Genomic DNA, 6,297 nt, shown 5'->3' on the forward strand with positions numbered 1-6,297 from the left:
TTTCGGTAAAGTCACGTAGAAGGGAAATAATAAAATAATACATCCCAGCTTAAATAATCGCTCCAAGCCTGGAGTGTGTCATTCAGACTCTGTCTTCTCGACAGACCTGCTCTCCACCCGAGGACGGCTGCTTGCGTTGTGGCCGAAACGTCGTGAGAATTATTTTATTATGTTTCATTTTTATTATTTCCATTCTACGTGACTTTACCGAAAGAACCAAGAAGATAATTGTAACATGTTGCCATCGTGAAATATACTGATTTGAAATTGGGTCCATCTTTTTAAAACACCCTGTACAATAATGGATTTTTTTTTCCTACACAGTCCTCAGGTGATCATCACGTAGTCCGGCAAGCAGCCTATAACAAACCATTTCTTTTTTTTATTTCACCTATATGTGTATACTCGTGTAATGATTGTAGTTAAAATGTAGTATCACTACTGTGTACACACGCACACGTGTGACGTCACTATGCGGGGGGCGTCAATACCACGTGGGTCTACACACACACACACATGATGTCATCTCGGCTGGAGGCGGGAATGACGTCAGGGCCGGTTCTGGCCTCGGGAGGCGTGGCCGGGGTGGGGCCCATAACACGTTCCTTCGGAGTGGGCAGGTAGGAACTTGGTTGGACAGCGCATTCGTGCACGACAGACAGACAAATAATCCCTGGTGGGCAGTGTGGAACCTGTTGTTCCTACCTGTATGTATATAGCCAGGCAGACAGCCCCCTGAACTATCACCCCCCTCCCTTAGGCCCCTCCCCCCTTAGGCCCCTCCCCTGACCCCTTTCCCTTAGGCCCCTCCCCTGACCACCATATCCTCAGGCCCCTCCCCTGACCCCCCTTCCCTTAGGCCCCTCCCCTAACCCCCCTTCTGTTAGGCCCCTCCCCTGAGCACCCCCCCCCCCCCATATCCGTAAGCCCCTCCCCTGACCCCCCCTCCCTCAGGCTCCTCCGCTGACCCCCCCCTCAGGCCCCTCCCCTGACCCCCCCCCCCTCAGGCCCCTCTCCTGACTCCCCCCTTCCTTAGGCCCCTCCCCTGACCCTCCTCCCTTAGGCACCTCCCCTCTCCGTACCCGGCAGTAGGTCTCCACCAATCAAAGAGCTGTGTGTATTATATGTTATGTACGACAGACAAACAGACAGTCAGACAGACAGCTAAATAATCCCTGGTGGGCAGTGTGGAACATTGTTCCTCCCTGTATAAGCAGCTTCCTCACGAGGTTCGAGGCTGCCCGTGCCAAGGATGAAGATGCATCGTGAAGACGCCAAGAAGAGTCAATGCCTCCAGTCAGCAGACATGCCAGTAGCCCACCTGGCTGGGTCACGCTAGAGTAGCTGAGAGTTAGAGAAGTGTGTGTTATCTTCTTGGTTCTTTTGGTAAAGTCACGTAGAAGGGAAATAATGAAATAAAACATAATAAAATACAATTCTCACAAGGGAAATAATAAAAAATAAAACATAAAATACAATTCTCACAAGGGAAATCATAAAATAATAAACATAAAAATACAAAGTGTGTGTTAGCTAGAGTAGGTCGGTGGTCACCACCTAATGTACAGTGTTATAATACTCCTTGGTTCTTTCGGTAAAGTCACGTAGAATGGAAATAATAAAATAATAATAAACCATAATAAAATAATATAATAAAATACTATAATATAATAATATAAAAAAAAATATTTTTTTATTTCCATTCTACGTGACTTTACCGAAAGAACCAAGAAGATGAATCCCTGCAGTCACGAAAGCTTTAAATCGAAATGTTATAATACTGTTCTAATAAATGAGTGTTGCCTCCCAAGAAGTGTGTATGCCTAAATTGAACCCATTACACTAGTATAATGAGAGCAAGTTAAATGTCCTTTATTTTCCCAGAAAGATGCACCGAGTCTCAAGGCCATTTTTCAGGAGGTTCCTGATATTGGGGTTTGTGAACAATTCCATGAATGAGTGTTTGAGTTCATGTGAAAAGAAACCACAGAACCCGGGAGAAACCCCTCTCAGCCCCACGCCTACGACACCTGGCAAGCCCTATTGGTGGTCACCCACCCAACTGCTCTCCAGGTTCAGACCGGCTTGGCTTCCGAGATATGATGACCAGATCGAAGTCATCATGCTGCAACTAATATCATGATAAGGTCAATACAGTATTCGATAATTATCACTGCAGGTGCTTTTGTGCAGACTTGCAAAGGTCTTGAATAGGAATACAGTAGAGTCACGCACGATAGCTGTATCAAGTGACTCACTTGATACAGCTATCGTGCTGTGACGGTTCCACCTGAAGACGGAAGCTTGTGTTGCCTCCGAAACCTCGTGATTTTTATTTTATTTTTTATTTTACTTTTATAAATAAATTTTACCTACGTGACTACCGAAAAAACCTAAGAATATGAATCCTTGCAGTCACGAAAGCTTCAAATCTAGAAAGAATACAGTAGAGTTTAACATTTTCTGTTCAACACCTAGTAGGCTTTCGCGACAGGGCCAATAAATAAATTCACGTGAACATGTGCACCGATGCCGACTTTATTGAAGGCAAAATTGACATGTAAAATAAATATTGATTTCTTCAGGACAATTGTAACACATTCCTAAGGAGGGAGCTGGTAGGAACATTGGGTTGCTCGGTCAATGGCCAGGGTCAACGGCGGCGTGGTGTATTCCGCAAATATGCCCGACTGTAAGGGCGAGCACAAGCCGGCGTGAGTAGATTAAACGTTGAGTTTTATAAGGGCACCACGGGGTGACCAGCCCCTCCCCACCCAGCCCCACCCCTCCCACCCCCCACCCAGCCCCATCCTCCCCACCCAGCCCCTCCCCTCCCCACCCAGCCCCTCCCCACCCTCCACACCCAGCCCCTCTCCACCCAGCCCCACCCCTCCCATTATTGGATGCACGACGGATGGACGGAATAATCCCCTGTGGGCTGGTGTAACCAGGAGGTTCCTACCAGTATTAATTATCATTTGGCTGTGTCGGGTGAAGGAGGCTGTACGACACATTTACTTATTTGACCCAAACAACAATGCATTGTATTAGTGTCTAGTTTTTCGGGGCTTTTGTGGAGTAAATCTCCTCATATATGGAAACTATAGCGACATACTAGTGTGTCATTTGATTTTAATACTTTGGATATTAACAGATAGCACTGTATTTACTAAATTAAGAAACGCTTTTTGTAATCCTTAACATTCAATTTTACACGCATTTAACGCTCAATTAGAAATCCACTTTTTTTTAGTTCAGGAAAATGCAGCTCGTGACACGACTCAAACTGGAATAAAACAAAAATAACATTTCAATGATTCAACAAAGTAACAATTTCGATTTAAAGCTTTCGTGACTCCAGGGATTCATCTTCTTGGTTCTTTCGGTAAAGTCACATAGAAGGAAAATAATAAAATAATAAAAATAAAACATAATAACATACAATTCTCACGACGTTTCGGCCACAACGCAAGCAGCCGTCCTCAAGTGTTATTATGTTTTATTTTTATTATTTTATTATTTCCCTTCTACGTGACTTTACCGAAAGAACCAAGAAAGAGAAAGTAACAATTGTATTGCTTCGGATACATTTATTTGAAACCTAATTACATTAATACACCAAGGGTCGGGGGGGAAAACAAATATTTTCATACTCTTTGGTTCTTTCGGTAAAGTCACGTAGGTAGAAAAATAAAATAAAACAGAAAATAATATATCACGACGTTTCGATCGCAACACAAGCGGTTGTTCTCAGGCGGACAAAAATATCCAGCAGTGGAACTGCTGACCCAGCGAGAGAGCTGTTTCTACCTACGTGACTTTACTGAAAGAACCTGCAGTCACGAAAATTTCAAATCAAGATAGAAATATGTTCACCAACCTCCTTTAAACAGCGTGGGGAAGTATGGTCAAACAATCCTCATGACCCGCAAGATGTGAGGAGGCTCTTCTTTCATTTGGCATTTTTGGGGATTGCAACAAATTATAAATTTATATCGAGATTTGACATCCATTCGACTGCTCCAAGAGTAGCCGCGCGGATGTTTGAGATCTCCGTTGAATGATCCGATCGGGCAGTAGTTCGCGAGATGTTGCACGGTCTAAGATGTGTCGCAGCATCACACTCACAAACTGGACTCTCGTTCTTTTTCCATTCATGGAGAAAGTGTCCAAGGAGGCCCTTATCCAATCATAGATTTATTGACAAAACACTGACAGCAGGGGCGGTTTCTTCATTAGGGTGATTGGGCGACGCACCACCAATGTCATTCAACCACAGAGTCACGCTAGCCGTCACTGTGCCTCTGGATATAGTCCAATCAGCGTCATGCTACGTTCTGTGGAGTACCGCCTCTTTTTGGGCGATTTCCCTCCGGCTGAGAATCGCCCCGAGTGGTCCCATAGACTTACATTCAAAGATGTTTTTTTTCGAATGGGGGGCGCTGCAATGCATTCTCTATGGCTTCCGGGAGGGCTCGCCCTAACGTGCTTACGTCATCATACGTAAGCACGTTTCATCCAACAAAATTATTTGTCGCCACCTAGTGGAATCTTTAATAAAAGAAACATGAGTGGATTGTATTAATAGCGAGTATAGAAACAAACAAGATGTATTGTAAGAGTCACTTTATTTTTCATTAATATTAAAGAAGTGAAGTTGCCTTTACATGCTTAAGCTGTTAATTTATCTATTGCATGGGTGGACCTTATCCTTATCAATCATCCAGACATTTGCCCCCCCTGAGAGATTTTGCAGGAGCCGCCACTGACTGACAGTAATAGCTGAACATAACCGATGATACAGGCGTTACCTTAATGCTTTCTATGCACTTTTAAATAACACCGTGTTCATGCATTTTACATTTGGAAGCCTGACTTGGGCATGACGTGTATTTTTCACAAGGATCCTGCTCCATTGGAAAGTGAACCCAGAGAAACCCCACATAGGATGAGCTCTGTACAAGGAGATTCAATAATCTACTGCTCTACTGCCATCTCCTGCAAGCCTCTGAACCTGACAATACTGTATCCGCTATACCCAAGCAGTCTCCCATTCACGTATTAGCCAGGCTCAACCCTGGCATTGTCAATTTAACATATTTTATCCAGAGGGGATACGCTTCGGGGTGGTGACATTGAAGTTCACTCGCCGCTTCTTGTTGTAAAGGTTCATGGTTAGAACCCAGTGGCTGCGGTGGCTAAATGTTATCTCCTTCACCTGGTATGCAGGAGGTCGTGGATTTGGTCCCAACTCTGACGCCTGTATATTTCTCCCCGTGGTGGCATGGATTTTTCCACACGATAAGCTATGATTTGTAGCCTGATCGCTTCTGAAAAAGAGCTAATAGCTCAGTGGGCTTTACCCAGTAAATAAAACAGTGAAATATCGTAAATACTGTGGTGTGTATTGACCATTAATGAAATACTACGCGGTGTCTTCTGTGACTTCCTTTGCAAGAGCTAGGCCACTACAGCATGTGTCGGTATCCTTGTCCAAATTTGCCAAAATACTGTTTTATATATATATTTTTTAAATGACACATAAATGATCACAAAATTTTAGATTATATAGGAACCATCGCTCTACTGTGTAAACCTGGCAGGACCCTACTGCAAAAGAATTATGATACTCAGCGAGGATTCCCTGAGTAAACGAGCATAATATTTTTAGAAAAGTTCCTCCTCCCAGTAAAGGAAACTAAAGTGCGGTCCTGTGAGATAAAAAACAACAGAGAGAGCCAAGGAAATGTAACCCCCATCCCCACATCATTAACCCATTACACGTGCCAATGTTGGCCCAAGGTTGGCATGAGGTTGGCCGAACGTTGATCCAACGTTGACAAGGACTTGCCCCAACGTTGACCCAACGTTGACAAGGATTTGGCCCAACGTTGACCCAACGTTGACAAGGATTTGCCCCAACGTTGACAAGGACTTGCCCCAAAGTCGCCCCAACGTTGACAAGGATTTGCCCCAACGTTGACCCAACGTTGACAAGGATTTGGCTCAACGTTGACCCAACGTTGACAAGGATTTGCCCCAACGTTGACAAGGATTTGGCCCAACGTTGACCCCAACGTTGACAAGGATTTGCCCCAACGTTGACCCAACGTTGGCATGCAGTTGGTTGGCCAAACGTTGATCCAACGTTGGAATTGCGCTTAGCCCAAAGTTCCACGTTTTGGGCTGGCTACAACAACATCCTCGTGTCACACACACAAAGCAACACGTTCTCTTATTTTATATTTATTTATTTGCTAATGTTTCAGGGACACGCCCTGCCGGTCCCGGCCAATA

The sequence above is a fragment of the Lethenteron reissneri genome, chromosome 47, assembly GCF_015708825.2.
Source record: "Lethenteron reissneri isolate LAM-NWPU_2019-01 chromosome 47, ASM1570882v1, whole genome shotgun sequence".
Classification (NCBI taxonomy): domain Eukaryota; kingdom Metazoa; phylum Chordata; class Hyperoartia; order Petromyzontiformes; family Petromyzontidae; genus Lethenteron; species Lethenteron reissneri.